The sequence below is a fragment of the Sebastes fasciatus genome, chromosome 4 (assembly GCF_043250625.1).
Source record: "Sebastes fasciatus isolate fSebFas1 chromosome 4, fSebFas1.pri, whole genome shotgun sequence".
Taxonomy (NCBI): domain Eukaryota; kingdom Metazoa; phylum Chordata; class Actinopteri; order Perciformes; family Sebastidae; genus Sebastes; species Sebastes fasciatus.
The window spans coordinates 8,748,576-8,766,839 of record NC_133798.1 but is presented as its reverse complement, the minus strand read 5'-3'; the positions used below and the strand labels follow the sequence as shown (position 1 = coordinate 8,766,839).

General features: G+C 40.9%; 1 protein-coding gene across 4 annotated transcripts in view; it reads left to right on the top strand.

Annotated features, from left to right (window-relative positions):
• tspan9a (tetraspanin 9a) overlaps positions 1–18,264 on the top strand; it is a 207,662-nt gene that overhangs the window by 12,478 nt on the left and 176,920 nt on the right. For 2 of the 4 annotated variants that reach the window (XM_074631815.1, XM_074631812.1), the window contains exon 2: positions 14,678–14,736. The exons of 1 other annotated variant lie outside the window; for it this stretch is intronic. The gene's annotated coding sequence lies outside the window, so the exon portion shown is untranslated. Of the gene's footprint in view, positions 1–3,491; positions 3,536–14,677; positions 14,737–18,264 lie in introns of all 4 variants that reach the window. One more of the 4 variants, XM_074631813.1, reaches the window with a different exon arrangement.

Here is an 18,264-nt window from a genome sequence, read left to right as displayed (position 1 = left end):
TAAGATGGCGAATATGGTAAAAACTTTACATGATAAACATCAGCATGTTAGCATTGTTACCGTGGCCCTGTTCCGACCTGGCATTAACATGCGTCCTGGGTGATCCGATCACAAGAACAGGTGTGAACGCACTCAAGACGCATTGAGGACGCATTGAAATCAGATTGCTCAGACCACATTCAGAGGTGGTCTGAGCATTCTTTTAGCAGTGTGTAGTGAATGTGTCCTGGGCCACATTAAGGACCGCCTACTCAACTGACGTCTTGCTTGGATCCTCGGATCACTGCGCTCCTCATGTGAATAGACGGGCAGACGCGAGCCTCGTGGCATGGAAACGGCTTCTGTACGCTATTATATCCTGTCGATACAACTTTATTTTATTAAAATATATCTTATCTACAAGCAACATGTCTACAGACTATCAGACTAGGCACAGGAAGTGCATTATTATCATATTGTCTGTGTTGTGTAGGTGTTTGTGTTCCGGTGTTCTGCACGGAGCTGACACCCGCCCGCTTACTCTCTTAATAAAATGTACCCAAATTCATGCGGATATTACCACTGACATTCCTGTAATATTACGTCACAACGTCTGCTGTATTATCCATGTGTTTACTGCGTGTTTATTTGCATATAGAGCGGGGAAGTGAGATCGGATCACAAGTGGTCACTCGAGATGCATGTGGAGATGCATTTAAATGTGAACAGACATACTTAGAGCTGTCCACTTGTGATTGGATCTCCCAAGACGCATATTAATGCCAGGTCTGAACAGGGCCAATGAGCATGTTGGCATTGCCTACACCATTTAAAAAAAATAAATAAATACAGCCTCACTGAGCCGCTAGCATGGTTAGTTTTTCTCTGACTTGCTCAGCTGAAAATGGATGTCCTTGTATGACCCCTAAAAATACATGATAGGCCTATCTTCAAAGTGAACAGACTGAGAACAGATTGTTTTTGTCTACATGTACAGTGTATGCTTTTGATAAAGACAGACACACAATGAGAGTGTAAGCATGAAACCGAGAATCTGAAACCAATAAACACTGAAAGTGAAAAAAGAATCGGAGAGGTTGATGAGTGACATGTGTTTATTTACCCGATGGAGGGCTGCAAGCAGATCCTTTTGCAAAGCTATCCCTGAGCTCGCACTTCCTGTAGTCTCTAACCTCAGAGACAGGACGGGAGCCACAGTTTGACAAGTATGACGCTCCAAAGAGTATAGGTGACAGTTTAACCTTTTCACGTCAAAAACAGGAGCTTGGTGTGAATGTTTGATGGGTGTGATATTTTCATCTTGTCATTACATTTGACATGTTTTGACATTTTCTGAAAAAAAAAAAAATTAGGCAATGAATACATTTCCCCCTAGATTAGAAGCCATTTATATAATTATCTATGTTCTGTTATTCAAGCAGTTTCCTAATTTCCTGCCGTGTTGTTTTTATTTACACAAAAGCAAAGCATTTCATGTTTATGTAAGAAGAGTGGAGTATTTATGCTGTGGTCCACTAACTGCATAATGGGCCAAACAGGCAGTTTGGGGATTTTGTAGATCTTGACCTTCAAAATGATGAGGAAACCATTTAGTGAAAGCACAAGAATTACTGCAGCTTTATTAGTGTCTCCTGACTGATTTTTGATTTATCTGCAAAAAAGCTGCTATTTGGAACTTGTATCACCCATATGTAAGTCCAAACCCTGAGACATGGATGCCCGGTATCACCTGATATGTCCTTAGCGGTCTCATGCCTAACTGAATAGGAATAGTATTTGAGAAGCTATAATAGTCACATGTTTTGTGTGTACATCGCAGCCTTTTAAATTCCTTACAGGCTAAGTTGTTGATTTCTGAGTGTTCAAAATGAAGAGGTGGATATCTCAGTTTCTTTTATTTTGTAGGATGCATTAAAATCTCCGAACGAGTGCTATTTTTAGAGGTAGTGATGCCTTTCGATTGAGGGCAATGAACCAGAGTATTGTGTTGAATAACTGGCACTTTCTCCACATTGTTGTCACAAAATGAGTTTCTTCAGCCAAGCATGCAGGGATACCACATACAAAAACCATATAGCACGGCAAATTGCACTTTTAATGCTCAAGCTAGACAAGCTCTCGGTTGGGTTGTTGTGTTGAGGTTAATGGAAATGATGTTAAACTCTGCCTTTTTCCTTTTTGCCAAGGTTATTTAGAACATCTTCAGGCCATGCTCAGTTACCCTGGATGGTTTTAAATGGTTGGCTCGCCAAACAATTTAACACTCTCTCTCTCTAAATAAAACATCTTAGTGCATATTGTTGAAAGCTGCACTGAGCAATTTTGCACGCCGTTGGCTGCAAATGGTCAGTGCCACTGTTGAGAAACCTGACAGTGAAAAAAATGTGTTACATCATTTAAATAAACTGCACACGGTTCACTCATGTTTATAAATATTACAGTGTGCGATTTAATTATTTGATTTGATGATTCTGACTCTCTACTCTTGACTGCAAAAGAGAGGCAACATCAAATATATTAATATAAACCATTAGCAAGGTTACAGGACAACTGGTTTGCAGTAGAGACAGGCTAAGCTAGAAAGATGACAGCGTAGTTCGACAAATTTGACTGTTTTTATTTAAGTGACTTTGGGTAAATTGAGTGGTGCATTATTCCACAAAAGGCTTCCCAGGAGAGCTTTAAGTTTTGGGCTAGTTGAGTAAAATGCATAGGACTTAATACTTTTTTTATATATATATTGATTTTGGACAAAAAATATTTTTTTCAATATCTGTATGATTTAGACTCATGTCACGTAGTGCCACAAAAGGGTGTCAAAGTCATATCCACTACGACCAGTAGCCTACCCCTCCCTTTTTAAATGCAGAGGTGCAGTAGCTAATACTTTCAAGCTAACTGAGGTTATAGCTACACATGTTGACAGGAAAAGCTGCTGCTTGGTGCTCCAGAGGTCCCAATTCACAGATTTTAAGAAAGTAAGCATTACATATTTCTGTGATATGTTTATTAACATGTTTAATTTGAATATTTTGTGTGCGTGTGTGTGTGTGTGTGTGTGTGTGTGTGTGTGTGTGTGTGTGTAGCTAGTGGGAATGTTTTTATCCCATGTGGCGGACGAGACTGTCCCAAACAGGGCTAACTTACCTAGATAGCTGCTAGCAGGGCAAGAGTGAGCAGAGTGGTGTTGTGTTTCAGACTGGCAAGAAAGAAAGGTTGGATTTTGATTTTGTAGTTTGGCTGACTCATGGAAATAAAAAGAGCCCCTGTAAGCTATGCTGGTTAGCAAGCATGTATAATAGCAGAGCCTGTACCTGGAATATATGGATGATTGCAGCCATCGTTAAGGTTATTAATTACACCTGTGCTTGTTCTGCTATGGTAAGTCAAGATGTTGTGATAAAGGCCCATTGGCAGCTGTTATTTCATCTGATAACACGTGGCTAAAACTGAGAATTCTGATGAGATTTCCATCTTTGTTTCTATCGAAGGGGACGAAAAGCATAATTTCAACAGCACTGACGTTCATGTGAAGGTAAGCCAATTCAGACTTTGAATTTAACTTTTGTTTAAATTAGAGTGACATAATTCAGTTTATGCGCAAAACTTTAGACATGTTATTTTGTGACTCCCATAGCATCCAATAAATCCCCTAGAAAGGAATTGCTGTGTAACTATTTTCTTAGGACGTGGTACAAATTTTAGAGAAAATTAAGACATTCTTCAGTTGGTACACCAATTAATTATTTCTAGTCATTGCATTCAGCTCCACATTTGTTTATAGACACGCATACAATTTTAAATATATGGAGTATAGAGTTTCAACTAATAAATATTCACTCAATTTTAAATGGAGCAGTTATTTTTGGGAAATTCCTCAGTTCACTTTTTAAACTCAGTACGTCTAACGGCTGATATAATTGATAGAAAAATGAATTTGCTACTATTTCGATAAACATTTGAGCCATTTTTCAAGCAAAATGACCAAACGTTGCTTCTCAATTGTGAGGATTTTCTGCGTTTCTTCTTTCCGTACAGTATGTGATGGTAATCTGAATATTTGGGTTCTGAATACACTGTATACTGAATGCAAACATCCCATTGCGTGATAAGAAAGGCTAGATTTACACATGCCTGAATCTGAATCTGTAGGGCGCTGACAGGCGTGTGAAGCACACAGGAGGTTCTTGTTCTTCCAGTCCTGGCCCACGAATTGCTTGGCATTCGTTGAAATGGCGCAGCCTGCTTGACCCATGAACCTCTTCCCTCCTTCTCTCTTCGCCTTCTCTCCGAACACCACTGGAGGGTGGTAACAGGGGACCTCTGCGCCCCTGCTCTCTGAGCCTGTTTGACACATGCATTCACATATTTTGAGAGATCCCGTTTAACATGCAAATCAGATGGACCCAGAGCTTGCATGCTGAATAGTCTGGCTTACACTCAGCTCACTCAGAAAGCAGTTTTCAGGTTCACGATTGGGGCTACAAATTGGACACCAGTGAACCGTGTGAATGTACTCATTGTGGGTTTTGGGGACACTTGATGAAGTGGAGGTGCGTTTTTAAGATCTGCATAATACTTTTCGGAGAGAAGACAAAAATGGTAGCCACAGCAGGTCAAACAGGGTGGCACTGGTTTCTGCCTGAACTGTGTGAAAGTTCTTGAAGGAGAGAGTTCACAGACGTATTTCCACGAGTTTTGTTCTTCTTTTAGACACTGTGGTTGGGAGTGAAGTCCCATGTTCCTGACTGACCACACTGACTAGACTCTGAGCTCACTGACTTAAGCTCTCCGCTGTGGGAGTGCTGCTAGTCCAAGTTCTGACTGATACAGCCCATGTCGGATGAGATTGTTATTGTCTCAGTGCAGCAAACAGGGGAATACTGCATGTTGTAACTTTAACATATTTCTTACATTGGGTTTCTTTCCAGGAAGATGTGGGTGTAAACAGCCTAATATAGCACTCCTTAAGAATCCAGACTGCTGCTCTGTGTATTTGAGTTTTCTGGGATTGCCTGTAAGCATGAAATTGGCTCCGTGGCGGGCAGGCCTGTCTAATTGTAAATCAGAGGAATTCGATTTCCATTATGACTGTGAAGCCTGAGAAGAGATAACAATTACAGGAGTGTATGCAGTATTTGTCTCCATGGCTCTCAGAGTTACAGAGCACACATTGACCCTTAGTAATGAGTTCATACGAATACATGTTTTTTCTTGGTGTTCAAAGGCAAATCAAGCTTTGGCAAGGCAATTTGTGTGGTTTGACCATAGACTGTATATATGGATCGACGATGCGTCTCCATTTCTTCCCACTGTACAAAAGTGAAACCAAAATATTCCGGATACGGGAGCTGCCATCTTGAGATTTTGACTTCACTTGGAGCCAGAGTCTGCGCAGTAGTGATCGTGGAACTGGAGCCGTGGTATCAAGGTTCCGCCCACACACCTGCCCGAGCCAATCACGAGCCGAGCACGGTTGCAGCTTGTTAGCATGAGCCATCTAGCTGCTACGATAGCACCACGGTAGCTGTTTGGCTAGAAAGTCACAACAACTAACCATAATATCTCTCTAACTACATTTATGATCAAATTGACACGTGGTATTGCCATCTTCACACACCCGCCTGAACAAATCGTGAGCCGAGCATGGCCGCAGGTTGTTGATAAACGAGTATCACAGCCGCCAATCATGATGTCTCACCCTGTTTTTATAGGATCAAATAACTAACTCAAACCCAAGTTATCAGAAAAATGAACACTTAAACATACATCAGCGTGATAAGAACTACATAAAATGACAGAAACCATCTTTAGGAAAAATTGATTTGACATGTACTTTGACTTTTTAGTTTGGTCCATGTCCCATCCGCTAACATGGAGCGGGCGGGATTAATGACCTATACTGCAGCCAGCCACCAGGGGGGCGATCGAGATGTTTTGGTTTCACTTTTTTGGGAGCTGTCATGTCGTCCATCTTTATAGACAATCTATGGGTTTGACAGCCACAGCAGCGATATTTCTCATGCCTTATTCATATACCAATCATATAAATGGATGAATGATGTTTACAGATGTGTTTTCTAACCTCTCTTTCACAACCAAACTGTGATGACAACTCTTATAAACAATCAAAGGACATTAACTGGCATCATGAAAGACGCAGCACTGCACTGAATCATATCCAGGTTTTGCACAATAGTTCCCTTGTCAAACCCAGTTTCCACTGCTTACTGACGTTTGTTCTGATGATTGGGTTTGTGGTGGTGGAGTTGGGCTGCTGTCAGCGTCACAGCGCTTGGTATAGGCCTGACTGAAGGATGTGGTTGAGGCATAACACTGAGACACAGTGGGAGCTTTTCAACAACTTCCCCATCCCTCCTGGGTAATCCATGCAGAGTGGTAATCCCTTAAGGAGGACTTGACTCAAGACTTGGCTCCTCCTGAATCGGGGTAACTGTTAATGTCCCACGAAACCAATAGCAGTTCCCATCACTGTGTGCATACATGTTCCCATTTACTGCCTAGCCTCACTGTTTAATAATGCCATTTGGCTGCCTCATGTGCTCAGTGCATTCATAGCTATGTGTGATTTATAGGTCTGTGTGTCATTATAAATCAAGTCAAGATGTATTGAACTCTGAGGCATTATTAGTTCCAGCCAATCTGATAGATCCACCAATTGAATTGTCTTATTTTTTACTGGTTTTATAATAGAAACGGCACATTGCTTCACTTATGCCAAGCCTATAGAATCTTTCAGGGTCCCTGCATGTCCAAGAAAATCCTTAATCAACGTATGGATGATTCCTTGGAAGGAAAAACAAAACATACTGCATCTAGATTATCATAAGCACTTTTTCCTTTATACCCAGGTACGATACAGTATATCTGTATATATATTTATATCAGTTTGGTTCTATAGCCTGGAAGATTTTTTCACCAAACTAACTGCAGCTGCTTTTTATTAACTGTGTTACCAAAGGAATGTTTGGGTCCGTGTGTTTTTTATTTGCCGTATTATTTTATCCAAACATATTCTTCTCATTAGGGATCACTTCTGTTTCAAATCTGCTAGTTTCATTTTTTTTTAAATGGTAAATACTGGGTATTAGCCCGAAAACATCTTAGATTGGTTGGTTTTGAATCTCTACCAACTTTGTGATTTTCATAGTGAAAAATAATAGGCAGGCCAACAACTGTTTTACAAATATAATTCTGCTGTGTTTGATCTGATATAGCAGCGGTTATTCTATGTATTGGTGATATTGAGCATTATATAGATGACCATAATACTGAACAATAGCAGTATGGAAATTTTGTGAAAATCTTCTTTCTACTGCACTAAAACATTGTCGATCAATAATTAAATATGATTACTTTACATAGTATTGAAGTTATCCACAGTGTAGCGTGTGTTTGGCATGTCGATAGATTGTAGCAGATGAGAACGAGAGAACATCGCTATTAAATCTTTTGCTTTGCTATAAAATCTGAACTTTGAAATGTCACTTTGCGCATATGTGGCAGGTTTGAAAGGCAGTTAACAATCATCATAAACCACAACAATCTTTAATCATAGAGTTTTAAACACTTCAAACAAATGTGCGTGTAAATAACCAAGTTGCTGAGTCATGAGGTCACTTAGTCCTCAAGATGTTTTTGCACATGACAGTAAGGCTGCAGCTAATAAAAAGCTCATATTAGCAAAGATGCTATCGACATGATCAGACAGAAAGGTCTAAAATGCTCACAACACCGACAATTTTATAGTTTTACTACTTTTCTTTTTGAAATGTCTTTGTTTAACAGCGTGTAATTTGTTAATAAACCCTTTCATTTCATGGTCGTATCTAAAAGGTAACCTGCAAATTGCGAAAACTTGCAAAAATTCTTGCGAGACTCGCTGCCTGACGACCCATCCTAACCTTAACAATACCTAACCTTTACTATTCAATGTCAATGCCTAACCTTTACTATTCAATGTCAATGCTTAACCTTAACTATTCGAGGTCAATGCCTAACCTTAGCTATTCGAGGTCAATGCTTACCATAACCATTCGAGGTCAATGCCTAATCCTAACCATTCAATGTCAATGCCTAACCTTTACTATTCAATGTCAATGCTTAACCTTAACTATTCAAGGTCAATGCCTAACCTTAACTATTCGAGGTCAATGCTTACCATAACCATTCGAGGTCAATGCCTAACCTTTACTATTCAATGTCAATGCCTAACCATTCGAGGTCAATGCCTAATCCTAACCATTCAAAGTCAATGCCTAACCTTAAGCATTTGAGTTCAATGTCTAACCTTAACCATTTGAGGACAATGCCTAACCTTAACTATTCGAGGTCAAGGCCTAACCTTAACCATTTGAGGTCAATGTCTAACCTTAACCATTTAAGGCCGATGTCTAACCTTAACCATTCGAGGTTAGTGTCTAACCATAACCATTCAAGGTCAAAAGCCTAACTGTAACCATTCAAGATCAATGCTTAACTTTAACCATCTTGCGAGAGTTTTGCAATTTGCATGTTACCTTCTAGAGACGACTGAATTCAACTCTATCCCATGCTAATTGGTCCACTTTTGCACACTTATTCTGGATCAAAACTACAAAAATGGATATTTTTTATCTTCGTCCTATTTCTAAAATGTAAACAGTTACCAAACATACTTGTCATTCTTTCCCCCATTTGCACATAGTCTCTAGAAAAACCTAAGGGGATTTAAAATGGATTGTGCAGCATGTTACTATGCAGATGTGTAGGCAAGCCAGTAAGCTTTAGGAGGCGTGTTGATCAGTAACAGCTGTGTGAATGTTTCTATTTGTGCTGCGCTACGTCGTTGAACAAATGTTGGATCCTGAAGGCCTTGATAGAAACATTAGTAGTGTCACAGCAGGCCAATGTAATGCTGAGTGACGTTCCAGTATGACTGAGGGTTTTCACAGTGAGAAGTTCAGATGGACCAACCGGGTCAGTGTAATGTCAGTCTGCCTTGAGGCTGACAGGTCTGTTGTTTCTTACAGAGGTCATGAGTGGCTTCGGGCATCTATTGGGTATTTCCTGTTCAACAGCCTGACCTGCTGTAACCCCGTCTTGTGATTTTCCCCCCTGCCTCACATACCCATGGATGTATTGGACAAACTGAATATGTCAGTAAAGCTGCTGCAGCATGCGATCCAAAAGGCCATATGTTCTGAGATGCAAGTGCAGTTGCTAAAGTTAGTAATCGTATTTCTCTGGTTGCACTCTCTGCATCATGATCAATTATTTACGGAAAGAAAGTTCCCAGTAATTGATGTAAGTTGTATGTCGGTCGTGCGAGTGCTTAAAGCTGCCAAATCCTTTCAGTGATTGATCACCACCGCCACATTTGTGTTGGTGTTCATCCAAAGCTGTGTGTGTGTGTGTCCAAGCCTCCTCTCTTGGCGTTGACTGTGTGTCATTAAAAATGGAAAGCTTGGCTACTTGATAAAAAAGCCCTAACTGCTCTTTGAGTGTAAATCACTGTTTTGTGTTTCCTTTATAGCTCTCCATCTTGTACGCAGGAACACACACTGTTGAAGAGAATGCACATTTAGCAGTGGTCAAACTATAACTATTTCATGTATTACATTTATGGCTGTGTTATGTATATCAGATCCCCATACAGCAGCTCTTTGTGTGTTTGTATTTGACAATCTGATCAGGATGCCTGCCTGGTAGAATATAAATAGAGTTTTATCTCGCCTGATTCAGTCTTCCTGTTTGGAACGTGGACTACTCCCAAGGCTACAGCGCTGTCTGGGCCAGCCTGGCCGCACTGCAGCACTTTCTCAGGGTAAAATGTCAGTCCTAACAACCTCAGACGTGCAGGCAGACCAGGGGGGCACGCAAGGATTCAGTAGGCTTGGATGCAGATAGTTTGGGAGGTGGGGGGAAATAAACAGTGGCTACATAGCAGTAGCTAAGCAGGGGGAAAGAAAGGCAGGCAGATCCTCCACTGATCACTGAAGGCCCTATTACACAATGACCAGATTTACTCTAATTGTATACACTTGTAGGAGCTAAATGGAGAAAATGGAATAGTGGTTAAATGTAGTACTCCGTGGTTACCATTTATTTGTAATTATCACTATTTTACCATTTTGATTGATAAATATATGTATTAGGGCTGCAACCATAGACTGTATATAAGAAGTGGAAGTAGTCACCATGACGTCACACATTGGTTTGTGGACTGCTTTTTTGATGCCCCGAGTTCGTCATTTTGGTCGCCATGTTATTTTGCAACGACAAGTGACACGAGAGGGTGGAGCAACCGAATGCCGAAAAAGACATTTTCAGGCGACCAAAAGTGTTATAGTTAACTTTCATGAACTGAACACACACTGTGAAAGGGTTAAAGCTGTAAGACGAAAACATGGACAACTCCCGGACAACGCCGTGGTAGCGCCCTGGAAATCATAGTATAGCCACGCCATAAAGCATCCCCTGCTTTATGGTCTATTTGACTCTAAATAGGACCATAATTTACTAAATGAACATCATGCTGTATTGAAGATGACTTGAAACTAGCGATTGAGACCATAAACTCATGTTTACAATGTTTACTGAGGTAATAAATCAAATAAGAAGTAGGGTCATTTTCTCATAGACTTCTATACAATCAAACTTCTTTTTGCAACCAGAGGAGTCGCCCCCTGCTGGCTATTAGAAAGAATGCAAGTTTAAGGCACTTACGCATTGACTTCACTTTTCAGACCTTGGAGTTGCCCACTGGCTGCAACTGACGATTATTTTCTTTATTGATGAATCTGAAGATAATTTTCTTAATTAATCAATTTTCTTTTGTCTATAAAATATTAGGAAATAGGGAAAATGCCCATCACAACTTCCTAAAGCTCATGGTGACGTTATCAAATGTCCCATTTTGTCAAACAAACAATTCAAACCCAAAGATATTCACTTTACTTTCAAGTAAGAGATATAAAAAGCAGGAAATTCTCACATTGGTATCAGAAATTCTTTTGTGTTTGTGCTTTAGAAATGACTTAAATGATATATATATATTATAGATTAGTTGCTGACTATATTTCTGTCGATTGACGAAATAATTGATCGACTAAATTGTTTCAGCTCTAGTTTGTGTGTCTCCCACAGAATTTAACTTGATGAATAAGCAAAATAAAAAAAAACTATACTTTGAACTACAGAGTCATCAAGATGATAAACCCACATAACATTAATTTCATCCTACTCTATTTTGAAGTTTTAGTTCCTTTCTTCTACCTGTATGTTGGTGTGTTTGGATAGAAATGAGATATAATATTCAGATTCATTCGCTCAGTTCTTTATGTGTTGTGAAAGTCTTGCTGGCAGATTCCAGTGTCAGAGAAATTGAAAATGAAAGATTGATGGGCAAGGCCTAAAAATGAGGCAGGCCCTTGGGATCTAGAGAAGGGAGAAAAGAGAGGCATGAAGGGAGAGGCAGTACTAAGAATATACCGGAGGAGCTTCTCACGCTCTTGCCTTCATCACGAGCAGCTGAAACCTCAAGAGGATATCCCACAGACCTGCATACTGGACTCATTTATACTGAGAGCTAGGAGATCCAACTTTCATCCAGAGTGCTGTTAGTGTTATGAAATCACTCCAACTGCACAAGCATCCCCATGTCAAACTCTTAATGTCAAAGGATCCTTGAAATGATCAGCAATGATTAGTAAAGGTGCAACTGAAAGTCAGGCATCCAGGTGTCTCTTCTGATGTGTAAGTATAGCCATCTTTGACCTGCCTCAAGTTGAGATGTTGTACCGGAGCTCAGCTGAGCAGACAAACTGTCAGGGTCCTTCTTTACACATCACATATTTCAACGTGAATGCCAAACTTGCAAACTTGCACTGCATCAAGTGAAGATTTGCAGTGCACGGCCAAAGGGCAGTGTTTTTTTCCCTTTTTTTTTGTCATTATGCGAAGGGGCTGCTTCAGATGTTTGACTTTCTTTGATACTTCAATCCACAATGTCAGATATCCAACAAGGATGCCTTTTTAAAAGACAACATATGAGCGTGGTGGTGTGTATTGTAGAGTCACATTTCATAATTCAGATCTTAGATGAATTCTGCCCTGCAGCCCCAAATCAATCAGCTCACAGATTCTAGATTAGATGTTCGCAGAGGTCTGCTAAGCACTGGCTCCAAAAACAAAAAAGCAGTCGGGTGTAATTTTCTCATTGTTCTTTGAGGAAAAGAAAAGACTTTTCTTTTTTTAATCCACACATGGTAGCTTGAAAACGTAAAAGGGAAATGTCAGTTCCTGGCCTTATTACATGTTCCCCACATGATTATAGTGTTGAAGCCACAACAGAAAATTACATCTAATGACTTGCTGACTTTGCTAACATTTGCCCCGTTGTTTCATTCTTTCCCTGCCTTTGCCCTCATATTTAGCTTTCATCCTATGCATCCCCTCCTGCTCCCCTCTTCTTCCTCTTTATTCTAATATTTTGTCCTTCCATAATTCATCCCAGGCATCTGTCTTATATCAGAACTAGACGTCATAAAGTTAAGTAGAGCACCTTCCCTGACTTTGTGGTGGCATGCCTGCCTGACCAGAAATTCAATGAGCGCCTGCAGGTTGTAGACACGCTCGGCACCGTCAGAGGCCACTGGATCTGGTTTTTGGGACTGGCTGACATCGTTTGGAAGCGAGTTCCACAAGAAAGCAGACCGAGTGGCTGTGTGGTGCAGAGCCTGTCAAAGCACACACAGTAGCCCGTGGTCTGTGGTTTAGTGTGAGCTCATAGGACAGATTCTGGTCTCGTCTGTACTGTCAACCTGGAGTTTCTCCACATAGACACTGATTTGTGAACACAGTATACTGCTATGCTCATTATAGGTCACCTAATGTAGGAAACACACTGCGATTTACTCATCTTAGCATGTTTAAAATAGCTGTCTGTGACTATGATTATCAGGCAGTTGGACTATGTGATGTTGTGACAGCTAGTTATATCCATAGTGGTCAGAAATAGCATCACTGGCATGCTTGGCAAGTCTCTGGCATGGTCTATAATTTTCCTGACAGTTCAGTGCATACTGCCATCTCCAATGGCAAATATTTGTCCAGATGCTACATTTGTGGTCAGTAGTAATGGCCCTGCCTCATGAGGAGGCTGTGTATTGTTCATCTGGCTTATTGTGTCATTACTAGATGTCATTGTAGCATTGTGTTCAATAGACACATTTTAATATCCATATCAACCACTGACAGCTGTTTTTTGGGGTTTTGTGTTGAACAGCATTCACTATTCCACTCTGGTGCTCTGTCGTTCCAGCCCCTTCTCATTCCCAGGGCTTCAAATACTGAGGCTTTGTCACGCCCATCGGCCTGTGATACCAACGCACAAGACACCCAATTAGCGTCTGTATGAAACGCACCAGGCGTTCCATTAACTACAATGTAAACCCATTTGCGGTAATAGACCCCTTTTCTGTTAGTGAACATGATGACGTATTTTGTAGGTGGAGCCGTAAGTGGGGGCAGAATAATTTTCCGTTAGTTAACACTGGCTAGTACGATTTGTTGGCTTGTTTTTTTAACAATGGCTGAAGAAAACATGAGTTTCTCTCAATATGTTCCGTTTCTCATTCTCTGGGATCACGAATGTTAGTTGAGAAAGTTAACATTAGCCAATGGGACCAGATTAGCCAACCCCTACACTGCTGATGGGCTAATGTTACTTCGGGAGGAGAGGACAACTGGCAGTGTTGTAAAGACAAATTGAGGGCGTATAAATCTTTGGATGCATATAGTTAACTATCCTTCAGTAAAGTCAGTCAAAAAGAGAGTCGTACAATATCGGCAAAGAGTTTCAGAGATGGAGAGAAAAGGTTACCTATAGTTTAGCTATTTGCTGCGGTTAGCAGGAGGTTAAACTATTAGCAACATTTTCTCTCCATCTCTGAAACGCTTCGCCGAAATTGTTGCTTTCCAGATCTCAAATATATGCGATATTGGTTTTTGGCAACCAACCACACAGTGAGATACATTTTAGATGTGTAACTTCAGCCCACTACTCTAAGGTGCTTCATGTTTGCATCCAGTCTTCCCTTTGTTTGGCCTCCAGCTAACACCGTGACGTAATCATGATGTTGGCTGTAAAACGGTCTATATTAAACGTTCAGAGAAAGACCTCCGGGAGTGTGGTGACGTAGTTTAAAGATCGAAAAAAATACATACTCGGCTGATGAATGGGTCCAACAGTCATAAGGCTTTCATCCAGGAGACCGCTGTTTTGTGTCCCGTGAGTTAAGTTTCACTTTCATGTTACAAGCAGTTTGTTAAGTCTCATTTTCACTTTGCAAACGTAATTTTAAGCCCAACCATGTTGTTTTTTCCTGAACCAAAATAAGTGGTTTTGTTGCCGAACCTAAAGTGACGAACAAGGGGCGTGGCAAATCACCAGTATTTGGCAAGTTGGGATGAGGACATGTTGGTCGTTAACAAGCTCACGTAACTTCCATAACTCTCATACAGCTCTGTCATTCTCCAAACATCTACTTTTTAACAGCCCACTTTTTTACCTTTGCGGGCCATCATCATTCTGTAAAGGTTTTTTTACAATTAGCAGTTGATTTTAATCCGAGGAGTCATTCTCAGTCCCTGTTTTTCTTCCTCTGTTTGACAGGCTGTCACAGGCGAGCCGGAGAGAGCCCACTGCCTCTGTTTCCGACCACATCTGAGCCGGTGAGAAATTACGCCATGTTCCACCCCGCTTGGTTTGTAGTTCCAGCCTCAGGATGGCCTAATTCTGTCTTTACCCTATCAAACTGCAATCACTGCTAAGTGACTTGTTTGTTTGCAAAAGATTTCTCTCAAGTGATGTCGATGGACCCTCTTCCTTTGGGTCACTTGGTTTGACACGGGTTTTTTGAGAATCAAGAGTGGATGTGCTCATGGATACGGTTGAAGTCAGGAAACTCAGGAAATGATGATGTATTAAAGAATGAGATAGATGGGGCTAAGTCACGCAGCCTCTGTCTTCTATAGTGGGTAGTAGTGGGTATTTCCCAGTTTGCTCAGGGGTGTATATTAGACAATAGACCTTCCAGGAACTAAATTACAGATTGTTCAGGGCTGACTAGCTGCTCTGGTATGGGTGTGCTTCCTGTCCAAATACCTCCAAACCTAGGGGTGGGCGACTACAGGAAATAGCTCCTTATGTACACACACACACACACACACACACACACACACACACACACACACACACACACGCACACACAAACGCACACACAAACGCTCACACACAAGCCCTTTGCCTTAAATCTTATAGGGACATAACCTGCATGACCTCCAGCGTTGCCTGTACCAGTAATTGGTTATGGGCATAAATTATTTTGGACCATACGGGCTGCAGACACACATGGAAAAGCACCCAGAATTCCCTCACAGTATGTGGTCACCAAGGTCACACTGCAAGAATAGTGAGCAAAATAGTGTCTGTCTTCTTCTGTTTTCATTTGTCTCCTTTAAGTATGCGTCTCAAAGAGCCATTTTGCTATCATATCTGTGGAAGTTTGGAAGTTATGTCAAAAAAGAGTTTTCAAACATACCTATTATTGGTCATGTAAATGTAATTGTCCTGCTTACTACACATGATTATGCTGTTGACGCTGTATTACAACAGCAGTGGCTCTGCATCACATATATCTCAGTATGCTAATGTATGTGTCAAAGTTTATGGAGTAAGTGTTTATGCTTGTCTGACATGTGCGAAGATAACATTGCAAGTACTGTCTGCTATTTGTAAAGGACTCAACTTTTTGAATAACGGACCCCTGTTAGACTGCTTGTATCTGAATATCTGTTTTTGATGTATAATGCAGTCATGCTGGTGTTCAATCGATGCAGTTCAGCTCTAAGCTATATTGTGCTTGCGGAGACACGTGCTTGAGCATGTTTGGAAGCACACATCAGCAGCACAGATAGAAAACTACAGGAGAGACAGTGTTTTGATTCAGCCCAGCATGCAGCAGTCATTTTGTGTGTTATCTTCACATCGAGCTGGCCTTGAACTTAAGCTGAGACGGCCTCTGGTTAAAAAAAACGGTGAGGATCAACAGCGGCCATTGACTGGCTCATGTCTTAACTCAAGTATCTCCTACAATAGTAGCATTTATTTGATACCATGCCACGTAACAACGAGCCCATTAAAGCTGAAGTTGGTAACTTTGAGCAAACATGATAAAAAAGTTATTTTTATAAAAGGGTCACTATTTCCAGACAGTAGTGCACGAGATTGATAATCTGTGAAAAACATGATGTTCCTCTGTGTCCTCCTGTGCTCCTAATGGTAATAGAGGTCGACTGATAGTGGATTTTTAAAGTCTTATATAATAAGGATGGGTTGGAGCAGGAAAAAGCCGATAGCTGATTAATTGGCCCATATCTTCTTTACTCCTGCAGCAGCCTAGACGGCTACTTTTGCATATTTTTAAGTAAATCGTTTTTTTGTCACTCCGAATTTAATAATTCGTAAGAGAATATCCTGAAGTGTGATTTGGTGGATTACATCATTGGAAAATGTTCTATTTATTTGCAATGGCCGATGTGCTGTTCTGTGGCTTACAGTATGACTGGCCAGGATTACTTCTGTTGCTCGTCTCGTACATTGTTGAATGCCACTCTTGCAAACCATTAATGTTCGTGCATATTCCCGGAGTAAGGAGGATCCTTAAAGTGGCAGTGGGCAGAATATTTTTGGCATCATGGGGCAGAAAATTCTATGATAACCTTTCAGCATATTGTAATTCAAGTGTTCTGACAGAAAACTAGACTTCTGCACCTCCTCATGGCTCTGTTTTCAGGCTTTAAAAAATCTTACATCTTACAGGTGCTTCTATTTTTCTGGTAACCCAGAGCAGATTCAAATTTAAAATATGAACCCTAAATAACCTCTGTCTTGAGTCTGAATGAGGTGTGCTAACATGTGTAAGGCAGCAGTCTAGATCATGACTATCCATGTAGAACCAGCACCACCAGGTGCCAGCAAGCACGGAGTGTGAGATCTGGCTGCTGCTTTTTATTCTGGGTCACGCTGTTCGGGACGAGGTACCCCGTCGGCACTAAGCAGCAGCGAAGCCTCTAAGGGTCCTCTGCTCCAAAAACTCTGTGTTCCTTAAATGTTCTGAGCTCAGGTCAAACACTTTGATTCTAATCAGGCTCAGCGGCTTCAGCTTCACTTGGTCAGTGATGTCAGCGGACTGTGCGGTGTGGCAGCGACCCCTGGCAGGCACTGTGGGATCTGCAGTCAGAAGCACGACATCTGTTCATGTCCAGATGTATTCTTTTTTAAATAGTGGCATAGTTGCAGAGGTGTTTACAGTTTTTAGCTGTTTCTAAGGGAGTCATGAAGGCGTCTCACATCAACCACAATACAGAGAAAAGCTTCAGCTGCAACTGTACAATGTTGCTCTTTTCTATTTCAATTCAACGGCGGTAACATCTGGGCCCTCAGTTAGCACCGAGTAATAAGGGAGGTCGTCCATGGAGACAGGCTGGTCTGGACAGGCTTTTTTTAAAGGGAAAAAAGGGAAATTAATAGCCCACGGTGTCACTATAAATCTCTGCAGCAGGGTAGATGCTCAGCTTCAGGAGAAGCTCCTTTTCTGTCACGCCTATTCACTTTGCTTTTTAAATTCTGCTCACCATTTTCTCCTGTAGAGGGGTCTAACAAGGACAAGAGTTAATACATTCAGACTGAATTCCTTCACTTGGTGGTTTAAATTGCCTCTCTTCCTCAATTGGTCTAATAAGGGAAATCCTTTTTTATCTTCTTCTGCCAATTCAATGCTTTACTGAAACTACTTCTGATACTTGAGATCTAAATTGTACATCTTCAGCGGTGTATGTGTGAGCACAGGTGTTTATAGGGCCACTGCCAGCTGGTGTGATAGTGTGTTTCTTTATGTTAAAGTGTTCTTATGGTTCTGCTCCACTTGCAGCTCAGGTTTCATTTTGTGCCATTCACAAGCGACAATGTTATTCCACAGTTGGGAACTGACAATATTGATTAAATGAGGATTGAAAAATAGGATGAATTTTGTGAAAGTTTAGCTTGTAGTTCTGACAGTAAGTATTAGTGACAAGTGGTTGCTTCACCTAGTTTATGTTTTTTTTTCTATGGCTGTCAAAGTTAACGCGATTATTATGTGTTAATGCTGATTAATTTTAACACCACTAACTTCTTTAACGCATTAATGCAAATTGCGA